Source organism: Macaca mulatta, chromosome 18 (genome assembly GCF_049350105.2).
Source record: "Macaca mulatta isolate MMU2019108-1 chromosome 18, T2T-MMU8v2.0, whole genome shotgun sequence".
NCBI classification, from domain to species: domain Eukaryota; kingdom Metazoa; phylum Chordata; class Mammalia; order Primates; family Cercopithecidae; genus Macaca; species Macaca mulatta.
In genome coordinates, this window is record NC_133423.1 from 26,708,002 (window position 1) to 26,720,898 (window position 12,897).

The following is a 12,897-nucleotide window of genomic DNA, read 5'->3' on the forward strand; positions in this document are numbered from 1 at the left end:
CTTTTTCACCTTAGCCCTCTATGGGCTTCCAAATATCACTTTGAGAATTCCATAAGAACAGGCTTAGCGAGCGGATTCTTGAGGGGAAAGCTGTAACTCTGTGAGACCAATTAACAGAACACCAAGCAGTTTGTAAGAAAGCTTGTTTTCAGATTTCATTTGAGGATATTTCCTTTTTCACCATAGCCCTCTATAGGCTTCCAAATATCACTTAGCACATTCCACAAGAACTGTCTTAGCGAAAGGCTTCTTAAGGGGAAAGCTGTAACTCTGTGAGATGATTTCACAGAACACAAAGAAGTTTCTCAGAAAGTTTCTTTCTCTTTGTTATCGGATGATATTTCCTTTGGCCCTATAGTCTTCAAAGATATCCGAAATATCTGTTCTCAGATTCCACAGAAATAAGGCTAGGAAATAGATCCAAGAAATACAGATGTAACTCTGTGAGTGGAAGTCACACATCACAAAGCAGTTTCTCAGAAAGTTTCTTTCCACTTTTTCTCTGAGGATATTTTCTTTTTCACCATAGCCCTCTAAGGGCTTCCAAATATCACTTTGCGAATTCCACAAGAACAGGCTTAGCGAGCGGCCTCTTGAGGAGAAAGCTGAAACTCTGTGAGATGAGTTATCTGAAAACAAAGCAGTTTCACAACAAGCTTCTTTCCAGATTTATTCTGAGGATATTTCCTTTTTCACCATAGCCATCTATGGGCGTCCAAATATCACTGTGCAAATTCAACAAGAACTATCTTAGCGAAAGGCTTCTTGAGGGGAAAGCTGCAATTCTGTGAGATGATTTCCCAGAACACAAAGAAGTTTCTCAGAGAGCTTCTTTCTCTTTGTTATCGCAGGATAGTTCCTTTGGACCTATAGACTTCAAAGGGATCCGAAATATCTGTTCTCAGATTCCACAGAAATAAGCCTAGCAAAGAGATCCACTAAATACAGATATAACTTTGTGAGAGGAAGTCACATATCACAAAGCAGTTTCTCAGAAATCTTCTTTACAGTTTTTCTCTGAACATATTTTCTTTTTCACCATAGCCCTCTATGGGCTTCCAAATATCACTCTGCGAATTCCACAAGAACTTGCTTAGCGAGCGGCTTCTTGAGGGGAAAGCTGTAACTCTGTGAGATGAGTTATCAGAATACAAAGCAGTTTCACAGCAAGCTTCTTTCCAGATTTCATCTGTGGATATTTCCTTTTTCACTATAGCCATCTATGGGCGTCCAAATATCACTTTGTAAATTCCACAATAACTGTCTTAGCGAAATGCTTCTTGAGGGGAAAGCTGTAGCTCTGTGGGATGATTTCCCAAAACACAAAGAAGTTTCTCAGAAAGTTTCTTTCTCTTTGTTATCGGAGGATATTTCCTTTGGCCTTATACTCTTCAAAGAAATCCGAAATATCTGTTCTCAGATTCCACAGAAATAAGCCTAGCAAAGAGATCTACGAAAAACAGATGTAACTCTGTGAGTGGAAGTCACACATCACAAAGCGGTTTCTCAGAAATCTTCTTTCCAGTTTTTCCCTGAGGATATTTTCTTGTTCACCATAGCCCTCTATGGGCTTCCAAATATCACTTTGCAAATTCCACAAGAACAGTCTTAGCGAGCGGCCTCTGGAGCGGAAAGCTGTAACTCTGTGAGAGGAATTAACAGAACACTAAGCAGTTTCTCATAAAGCTTCTATCCAGATTTCATCTGAGGATATTTCCTTTTTCACCATAGACCTTTATGGGCTTCCAAATATCACTTTGCAAATTCCACAAGAACTGTCTTAGCGAAAGGCTTCTTGAGGGGAAAGCTGTAACTGTGTCAGATGATTTAACAGAACGCTAAGCAGTTTCTCAGAAAACTTCATTCCAGATTTCATTTGAGGATATTTCCTTTTTCACCATAGCCCTCTATGGGCTTGCCAATATCACTTTGCAAATTCCATAAGAACTGTCTTAGCGAAAGGCTTCTTGAGGGGTAAGCTGTCACTCTGTGAGATGATTTCACAGAACACAAAGAAGTTTCTCAGAAAGCTTCTTTCTCTTTGTTATCGGAGGATAGTTCCTTTGGCCCTATAGTCTTCAAAGTGATCGGAAATATCTGTTCTCAGATTCCACAGAAATAAGGCTAGCAAAGAGATCCACGAAACACAGATGTAACTCTGTGAGTGGAAGTCACACATCACAAAGCAGTTTCTCAGGAACCTTCTTTCCACTTTTTCTCTGAGGATATTTTCTTTTTCACCATAGCCCTCTAAGGGCTTCCAAATATCACTTTGCGAATTCGACAAGAACAGGCTTAGCGAGCGGCCTCTTGAGGGGAAAGCTGAAACTCTGTGAGATGAGTTATCTGAAAACAAAGCAGTTTCACAACAAGCTTCTTTCCAGATTTATTCTGAGGATATTTCCTTTTCACCATAGCCATCTATGGGCGTCCAAGTATCACTGTGCAAATTCAACAAGAACTGTCTTAGCGAAAGGCTTCTTGAGGGGAAAGCTGCAATTCTGTGAGATGATTTCCCAGAACACAAAGAAGTTTCTCAGAGAGCTTCTTTCTCTTTGTTATCGCAGGATAGTTCCTTTGGACCTATAGACTTCAAAGGGATCCGAAATATCTGTTCTCAGATTCCACAGAAATAAGCCTAGCAAAGAGATCCACTAAATACAGATATAACTTTGTGAGTGGAAGTCACACATCACAAAGCAGTTTCTCAGAAATCTTCTTTACAGTTTTTCTCTGAACATATTTGCTTTTTCACCATAGCCCTCTATGGGCTTCCAAATATCACTTTGCGAATTCCACAAGAACTTGCTTAGCGAGCGGCTTCTTGAGGGGAAAGCTGTAACTCTGTGAGATGAGTTATCAGAACACAAAGCAGTTTCACAGCAAGCTTCTTTCCAGATTTCATCTGTGGATATTTCCTTTTTCACCATAGCCATCTATGGGCGTCCAAATATCACTTTGTAAATTCCACAATAACTGTCTTAGCGAAAGGCTTCTTGAGGGGAAAGCTGTAGCTCTGTGGGATGATTTCCCAAAACACAAAGAAGTTTCTCAGAAAGTTTCTTTCTCTTTGTTATCAGAGGATATTTCCTTTGGCCTTATACTCTTCAAAGAAATCCGAAATATCTGTTCTCAGATTCCACAGAAATAAGCCTAGCAAAGAGATCTACGAAAAACAGATGTAACTCTGTGAGTGGAAGTCACACATCACAAAGCGGTTTCTCAGAAATCTTCTTTCCAGTTTTTCTCTGAGGATATTTTCTTGTTCACCATAGCCCTCTATGGGCTTCCAAATATCACTTTGCAAATTCCACAAGAACAGTCTTAGCGAGCGGCCTCTGGAGCGGAAAGCTGTAACTCTGTGAGAGGAATTAACAGAACACTAAGCAGTTTCTCAGAAAGCTTCTTTCCAGATTTCGTCTGAGGATATTTCCTTTTTACCATAGCCCTCAATGGGCTTCCAAATATCACTTTGCAAATTCCACAAGAACTCTCTTAGCAAAAGGCTTCTTGAGGGGAAAGCTGTAACTCTGTGAGATGATTTCACAGAACACAAAAAAGTTTCTCAGAAAGATTCTTTGTCTTTGTTATCGGAGGATATTTCCTTTCACACTACAGTCTTCAAAGGGATCCAAATTATCTGTTCACAGATTCCACAGAAATAAGGCTAGCAAAGAGATCCACGAAACACAGCTGTAACTCTATGAGTGGTAGTCACACCTCACATAGCAGTTTCTCAGAAAGCTTCTTTCCAGTTTTTCTCTGAGGATATTTTCTTTTTCACCGTAGCCCTCTATGGGATTTCAAATATCACTTTGCGAGTTCCACAATAACAGGCTTAGCGAGCGGCCTCTTGACGGGAAAGCTGTAACTCTGTAAGAAGAATTAACAGAACACTAAGCAGTTTCTCAGAAAGCTTCTTTCCAGATTTCATCTGAGGATATTTCCTTTTTCACCCTAGCCCTCTATGGGCTTCCAAATATCGCTTTGCAAATTCCACAAGAACAGGCTTACCGAAAGGCTTCTAGAGAGGAAAGCTGTAACTCTGTGAGATGATTTCACAGAACACAAAGAATTTTCTCAGAAAGCTTCTTTCTCTTTGTTATCGGAGGATATTTCCTTTGGCCCTGTAGTCTTCAAAGGGATCCGAAATATCTGTTCTCAGATTCCACAGAAATAAGGCTAGCCAAGAGATCCGCGAAATACAGATGCAACTCTGTGAGTGGAAGTCAGACATCAGAAAGCAGTTTCCCAGAAAGATCCTTTCCAGCTTTTCTCTGAGGATATATTCTTTTTCACCATAGACCTCTATGGGATTCCAAATATCACTTTGCGAACTCCACAACAGCAGGCTTAGCGAGCGGACTCTTGAGGGGAAAGCTGTAACTCTGTGAGGTGAATTAACAGAACACTAAGCAGTTTCTCAGAAAGCTTCTTTCCAGATTTCACCTGAGGATATTTCCTTTTTCACCATAGCCCTGTATGGGCTTCCAAATATCACTTTGCAAATTTCACAAGAACTGTCTTTGCGAACGTCTTTTTGAGGGGGAAGCTGTAACTCTGTGAGATGATTTCACAAACACAAAGAAGTTTCTCAGAAAGCTTCTTTCTCTTTGTTATCGGAGGATATTTCCTTTGGCCCTATAGTCTTCAAAGGGATCCGAATTATCTGTTCTCAGATTCCACAGAAATAAGGCTAGGAAAGAGATCCACGAAATACAGATGTAACTCTGTGAGTGGAAGTCACACATCGCAAAGCAGTTTCTCAGAAAGCTTCTTTCCAGTTTTTCACTAAGGGTATTTTTTTTTCACCATAGCCCTCTATGGGCTTCCAAATATCACTATGCGAATTCCAGAAGAACAGGCTTAGCGAGCGGCCTCTTGAGGGGAAAGCTGTAACTCTGTGACATGAATTAACAGAACACTAAGCAGTTTCTCAGCAAGCTTCCTTCCAGATTTCATCTGAGTATAATTCCTTTCTCACCATAGCCCTCTTTGGGCTTCCAAATATCACTTTGCAAATTCCACAAGAAAAGGCTTAGCGAAAGGATTCTTGGAGGGAGAGCTGTAACTCTGTGAAGATGATTTCTTAGAACACAAGGAAGTTTCTCAGAGAGCTTCTTTCTCTTTGTTATCGAAGGGTATTTCCTTTGGCCGTATAGTCTTCAAAGGGATCCGAAATATCTGTTCTCAGATTCCACAGAAATAAGGCTAGCAAAGAGAGCCACGAAATACAGGTATAACTCTGTGAATGGAAGTCACACATCACAAAGCAGTTTCTCAGAAAGCTTCTTTCCAGTTTTTCTCTGAGGATATTTTCTTTTTCACCATAGACCTCTAAGGGCTTCCAAATATCACTTTGCAAATTCCACAAGAACTGTCTTAGCGAAAGGCTTCTTGAGGGGAAAGCTGTAACTCTGTGAGATGATTTCAGAGAACACAAAGCAGTTTCTCAGAAAGCTTCTTTCCCGTTTTTCTCTGAGGATATTTTCTTTTTAACCATAGCCCTCTATGGGCTTCCAAATCTCACTTTGTGAATTCCACAAAAACAGGCCTAGCGAGCAGCCTCTTGGGGGGAAACCTATAGCTCTCTGAGATTATTTCACAGAACACAAAGAAGTTTCTCAGAAAGCTTCTATCTCTTTGTTATCGGGGGATATTTCCTTTGGCCCTACCGTCTTCAAAGGGATCCGTAATATCTGTTCTCAGATTTCACAGAAATAAGGCTAGCAAAGAGATCCACGAAATTCAGATGTAACTCTGTGAGTGGAAGTCACACAACACAAAGCAGTTTCTCAGAAAGCTTCTTTCCAGTTTTTCTCTGAGGAGATTTTCTTTTTCACCATAGCCCTCTATGGGCTTCCAAATATCACTTTGGGAATTTCACAAGAACAGGCTTAGCGAGCGGCCTCTTGAGGGTAAAGTTGTAACTCTGTGAGATGAATTAAGAGAACACTAAGCAGTGTCTCAGAGAACTTCTTTCCAGATTTCATCTGAGCATATTTCCTTTTTCACCATAGCCCTGTATGGGCTTCAAAATATCACTTTGCAAATTCCACTCAACAGGCTTAGAGAAAGGCTTCTTGAGGGTAAAGCTGTAATTCTGTGAGATGATTTCACAGACACAAAGAAGTTTCTCAGAAAGCTTCTTTCTCTTTGTTATCGGAGGATATTTCCTTTGGCCCTATAGTCTCCAAAGGGATGCGAAATATCTGTTCTCAGATTCCACAGATATAAGGCTAGCAAAGAGATCCACGAAATACAGATGTAACTCTGTGAGTGGAAGTCACACATCACAAAGCAGGTTCTCAGAAAGCTTCTTTCCAGTTTTTCTCTGAGGATATTTTGTTTTTCACCACAGCCCTCTATGGGCTTCCAAATATCACTTTGCGAAATCCACAAGAACAGGCTTAGTGAGCGGCCTCTTGAGGGGAAAGCCGTAACTCTGTGAGATGAATTAACAGAACACTAAGCAGTTTCTCAGAAAGCTTCTTTCCAGATTTCATCTGAGGATATTTCCTTTTTCACCCTAGGCCTCTATGGGCTTCCAAATATCACTTTGCATATTCCACAAGAACTGTCTTAGCGAAAGGCTTCTGGAGGGGAATGCTGTAACTCTGTGAGATGATATCACAGAACACAAAGAATTTTCTCAGAAAGCTTCTGTCTCTTGGTTATCGGAGGATATTTCCTTTGGCCCTATACTCTTCAAAGGGATCCGAAATATCTGTTCTCAGATTCCACAGAAATAAGGCTAGCAAAGAGATCCACGAAATACAGAAGTAACTCTGTGAGTGGAAGTCACACATCACCAAGCAGTTTCTCAGAAAGATTCTTTCCAGTTTTTCTCTGAGGAGATTTTCTTTTTCACCGTAGCCCTCTATGGGCTTCCAAATATCACTTTGCGAATTTCACAAGAACAGGCTTTGTGAGCGGCCTCTTGAGGTTAAAGCTGTAACTCTGTGAGATGAATTAAAAGAACACTAAGCAGTTTCTCAGAAAGCTTCTTTCCAGATTTCATCTGAGGATATTTCCTTTTTCACCCTAGCCCTCTTTGGGCTTCGAAATATCACTTTGCAAATTCCACAAGAACTGTCTTAGCGAAAGGCTTCTTGAGTGGAACGCTGTAACACTGTGAGATGATTTCACAGAACACAAAGAAGTTTCTCAGAAAGCTTCTTTCTCTTTGTTACCGGAGGATATTTCCTTTGGCCCTATAGTCTTCAAAGGGATCCGTAATATCTGTTCTCAGATTCCACAGAAATAAGGCTAGCAAAGATATCCACGAAATACAGATGTAACTCTGTGAGATGAATTAACAGAACACAAAGCAGTTTCTCAGAAAGCTTCTTTCCAGTTTTTCTCTGAGGATATTTTCTTTTTCACCATAGCCCTCTATGGGCTACCAAATATCACTATGCGAATTCCAGAAGAACAGGCTTAGCGAGCGGCCTTTTGAGGGGAAAGCTGTAACTCTGTGACATGAATTAACAGAACACTAAGCAGTTTCTCAGCAAGCTTCCTTCCAGATTTCAACTGAGGATATTTCCTTTTTCACCCTAGCCCTCTTTGGGCTTCCAAATATCACTTTGCCAATTCCACAAGAACAGGCTTAGCGAAAGGCTTCTTGAGGGGAAAACTGTAACTCTGTGGGATGAATTAACATAACACTAAGCAGTTTCTCATTAAGCTTCTTTCCAGATTTCATCTGAGGATATTTCCTTTTTCACCATAGACCTCTATGGGCTTCCAAATATCACTTTGCAAATTCCACAAGAACTGTCTTTGCAAAAGGCTTCTTGCGGGGAAAGCTGTAACTCTGTGAGATGATTTCACAGAACACAAAGAAGTTTCTCAGAAAGCTTCTTTCTCTTTGTTATCGGAGGATATTTCCTTTGACCCTATAGTCTTCAAAGGGATCCAAAATATCTGTTCTCAGATTCCACAGAAATAAGGCTAGCAAAGAGATCCACGAAATACAGATATAACTCTGTGACTGGAAGTCACACATCACAAAGCAGTGCCTCAGAAAGCTTCTATCCAGTTTTCCTCTGAGGATATTTTCTTTTTCACCATAGCCCTCTATGGCCTTCCAAATATCACCTTGCGAATTCCACAAGAACAGGCTTAATGAGCCGCCTCTTGAGGGGACAGTTGTGACTCTGTGAGATGAATTAACAGAACACTAAGCAGTTTCTCAGAAGGCTTCTTTCCAGATTTCATCTGAGGATATTTCCTTTTTCACCATAGCCATCTAAGGGCTTCCAAATATCACTTTGCAAATTCCACAAGAACTGTCTTTGCAAAAGGCTTCTTGAGGGGAAAGCTGTAACTCCGTGAGACGATTTCACCGAACAGGAAGAAGTTTCTCAGAAAGTTTCTTTCTCTTTGTTATCGGAGGATATTACCTTTGGCCCTATAGTCCTCAAAGGGATCCGAAATATCCGGTCTCAGACTCCACAGAAATAAGGCTAGCAAAGAGATCCACGAAATACAGATGTAACTCTGTGAGTGGAAGTCACACATCTCAAAGCAGTTTCTCAGAAAGCTTCTATCCAGTTTTTCTCTGAGGATATTTTCGTTTTCACCATAGCCCTCTTTGGGCTTCCAAATATCACTTTGCGAATTCCACAAGAACAGGCTTAGCGAGCGGCCTCTTGAGGGGAAAGCTGTAACTATGTGAGATGATTTCAGAGAACACAAAGCAGTTTCTCAGAAAGCTTCTTTCCAGTTTTTCTCTGGGGATATTTTCTTTTTAACCATAGCCCTCTATGGGCTTCCAAATCTCACTTTGCGAATTCCACAAGAACAGGCCTAGCGAGCAGCCTCTTGGGGAGAAAGCTGTAGCTGTCTGAGATGATTTCAAAGAACACAAAGAAGTTTCTCAGAAAGCTTCTATCTCTTTGTTATCGGGGGATATTTCCTTTGGCCCTACCGTCTTCAAAGGGATCCGAAATATCTGTTCTCAGATTCCACAGAAATAAGGCTAGAAAAGAGATCCACGAAATTCAGATGTAACTCTGTGAGTGGAAGTCACACATCACAAAGCAGTTTCTCAGAAAGCTTCTTTCCAGTTTTTCTCTGAGGATATTTTCTTTTACACCATTAGCCCTCTATGGGCTTCCAAATATCACTTTGGGAGTTTCACAAGAACAGGCTTAGCGAGCGGCCTCTTGAGGGTAAAGTTGTAACTCTGTGAGATGAATTAAGAGAACACTAAGCAGTTTCTCAGAAACCTTCTTTCCAGATTTCATCTGAGGATATTTCCTTTTTCACCATAGCCCTCTAAGGGCTTCCAAATATCACTTTGCAAATTCCACAAGAACTGTCTTAGCGAAAGGCTTCTTGAGGGGAAAGCTGTAACTCTGTGAGATGATTTCACAGAACACAAAGGAGTTTCTCAGAAAGCTTCCTTCTCTTTGTTATCGGAGGATATTTCCTTTGGCCCCATAGTCTTCAAAGGGATCCGAAATATCTGTTCTCAGATTCCACAGAAATAAGGCTAGCAAAGAGATCCACGAAACACAGATGTAACTCTGTGAGTGGAAGCCACACATCACCAAGCAGTTTCTCAGAAAGCTTCTTTCCAGTTTTTCTCTGACGATATTTTCTTTTTCCCCATAGCCCTCTATGGGCTTCCAAATATCACTTTGCGAATTCCACAAGAACAGGCTTAGCGAGGGTCTCTTGAGGGGAAAGCTGTAACTCTGTGAGATGAATTAAAAGAACACTAAGCAGTTTCTCAGAAAGCTTCTTTCCAGATTTCATCAGAGTATATTTCTTTTTTCACCGTAGCCCTCTATGGGCTTCGAAATATCACTTTCCAAATTCCACAAGAACTGTCTCAGCGAAAGACTTCTTGAGGGGAAAGGTGTAACTCTGTGAGATGATTTCACAGAACACAAAGAAGTTTCTCAGAAAGCTTCTATCTCTTTGTTATCGGGGGATATTTCCTTTGGCCCTACCGTCTTCAAACGGATCCAAAATATCTGTTCTCAGATTCCACAGAAATAAGGCTAGCAAAGAGATTCACGAAATACAGATGTAACTCTGTGAGTGGAAGTCACACATCACAAAGCAGTTTCTCAGAAAGATTCTTTGCAGTTTTTCTCTGAGGATATTTTCTTTTTCACCATAGCCCCCTATGGGCTTCCAAATATCACTTTGCGAATTTCACAAGAACAGGCTTTGCGAGCGGCCTCTTGAGGGGAAAGCTGTAGCTCTGTGAGAAGAATTAACAGAACACTAAGCAGTTTCTCAGAAAGCTTCTTTCCAGATTTCATCTGAGGATATTTCCTTTTTCACAATAGCCCTCTAGGGGCTTCCAAATATCACTTTGCAAATTCCACAAGTACTGTCTTAGCGAAAGGCTTCCTGAGGAGAAAGCTGTAACTCTGTCAGTTGATTTCACAGAACACAAAGAAGTTTCTCAGAAAGCTTCTATCTCTTTGTTATCGGGGGATATTTCCTTTGGCCTTACCGTCTTCAAATGGATCCGTAATACCTGTTCTCAGATTCCACAGAAATAAGGCTAGCAAAGAGATCCACGACATACAGAGGTAACTCTGTGAGTGGATGTCACACATCACAAAGCAGTTTCTCAGAAAGCTTCTTTCCAGTTTTTCTCTGAGGATATTTTCTTTTTCGCCATAATTTTCTAGGGGTTTCCAAATATCACATTGCGAATTCCACAAGAACAGGCTTAGCGAGTGGCCTCTTGAGGGGAAATCTGTAACTCTGTGAGATGAATTAACAGAACACTAAGCAGTGTCTCAGAGAACTTCTTTCCAGATTTCATCTGAGCATATTTCCTTTTCCACCATAGCCCTGTATGGGCTTCAAAATATCACTTTGCAAATTCCACTCAACAGGCTTAGAGAAAGGCTTCTTGAGGGGAAAGCTGTAATTCTGTGAGATGATTTCACAGACACAAAGAAGTTTCTCAGAAAGCTTCTTTCTCTTTGTTATCGGAGGATATTTCCTTTGGCCCTATAGTCTCCAAAGGGATGCGAAATATCTGTTCTCAGATTCCACAGATATAAGGCTAGCAAAGAGATCCACGAAATACAGATGTAACTCTGTGAGTGGAAGTCACACATCACAAAGCAGGTTCTCAGAAAGCTTCTTTCCAGTTTTTCTCTGAGGATATTTTGTTTTTCACCACAGCCCTCTATGGGCTTCCAAATATCACCTTGCGAAATCCACAAGAACAGGCTTAGTGAGCCGCCTCTTGAGGGGAAAGCCGTAACTCTGTGAGATGAATTAACAGAACACTAAGCAGTTTCTCAGAAGGCTTCTTTCCAGATTTCATCTGAGGATATTTCCTTTTTCACCATAGCCATCTAAGGGCTTCCAAATATCACTTTGCAAATTCCACAAGAACTGTCTTTGCAAAAGGCTTCTTGAGGGGAAAGCTGTAACTCCGTGAGACGATTTCACAGAACAGGAAGAAGTTTCTCAGAAAGTTTCTTTCTCTTTGTTATCGGAGGATATTACCTTTGGCCCTATAGTCCTTAAAGTGATCCGAAATATCCGGTCTCAGACTCCACAGAAATAAGGCTAGCAAAGAGATCCATGAAATACAGATGTAACTCTGTGAGTGGAAGTCACACATCTCAAAGCAGAAAGCTTCTATCCAGTTTTTCTCTGAGGATATTTTCGTTTTCACCATAGCCCTCTTTGGGCTTCCAAATATCACTTTGCGAATTCCACAAGAACAGGCTTAGCGAGCGGCCTCTTGAGGGGAAAGCTGTAACTCTGTGAGATGATTTCAGAGAACACAAAGCAGTTTCTCAGAAAGCTTCTTTCCAGTTTTTCTCTGGGGATATTTTCTTTTTAACCATAGCCCTCTATGGGCTTCAAAATCTCACTTTGCGAATTCCACAAGAACAGGCCTAGCGAGCAGCCTCTTGGGGGGAAAGCTCTAGCTGTCTGAGATGATTTCAAAGAACACAAAGAAGTTTCTCAGAAAGCTTCTATCTCTTTGTTATCGGGGGATATTTCCTTTGGCCCTACCGTCTTCAAAGGGATCCGAAATATCTGTTCTCAGATTCCACAGAAATAAGGCTAGAAAAGAGATCCACGAAATTCAGATGTAACTCTGTGAGTGGAAGTCACACATCACAAAGCAGTTTCTCAGAAAGCTTCTTTCCAGTTTTTCTCTGAGGATATTTTCTTTTACACCATTAGCCCTCTATGGGCTTCCAAATATCACTTTGGGAGTTTCACAAGAACAGGCTTAGCGAGCGGCCTCTTGAGGGTAAAGTTGTAACTCTGTGAGATGAATTAAGAGAACACTAAGCAGTTTCTCAGAAACCTTCTTTCCAGATTTCATCTGAGGATATTTCCTTTTTCACCATAGCCCTCTAAGGGCTTCCAAATATCACTTTGCAAATTCCACAAGAACTGTCTTAGCGAAAGGCTTCTTGAGGGGAAAGCTGTAACTCTGTGAGATGATTTCACAGAACACAAAGGAGTTTCTCAGAAAGCTTCCTTCTCTTTGTTATCGGAGGATATTTCCTTTGGCCCTATAGTCTTCAAAGGGATCCGAAATATCTGTTCTCAGATTCCACAGAAATAAGGCTAGCAAAGAGATTCACGAAACACAGATGTAACTCTGTGAGTGGAAGTCACACATCACCAAGCAGTTTCTCAGAAAGCTTCTTTCCAGTTTTTCTCTGACGATATTTTCTTTTTCCCCATAGCCCTCTATGGGCTTCCAAATATCACTTTGCGAATTCCACAAGAACAGGCTTAGCGAGGGTCTCTTGAGGGGAAAGCTGTAACTCTGTGAGATGAATTAACAGAACACTAAGCAGTTTCTCAGAAAGCTTCTTTCCAGATTTCATCTGAGTATATTTCTTTTTTCACCGTAGCCCTCTATGGGCTTCGAAATAT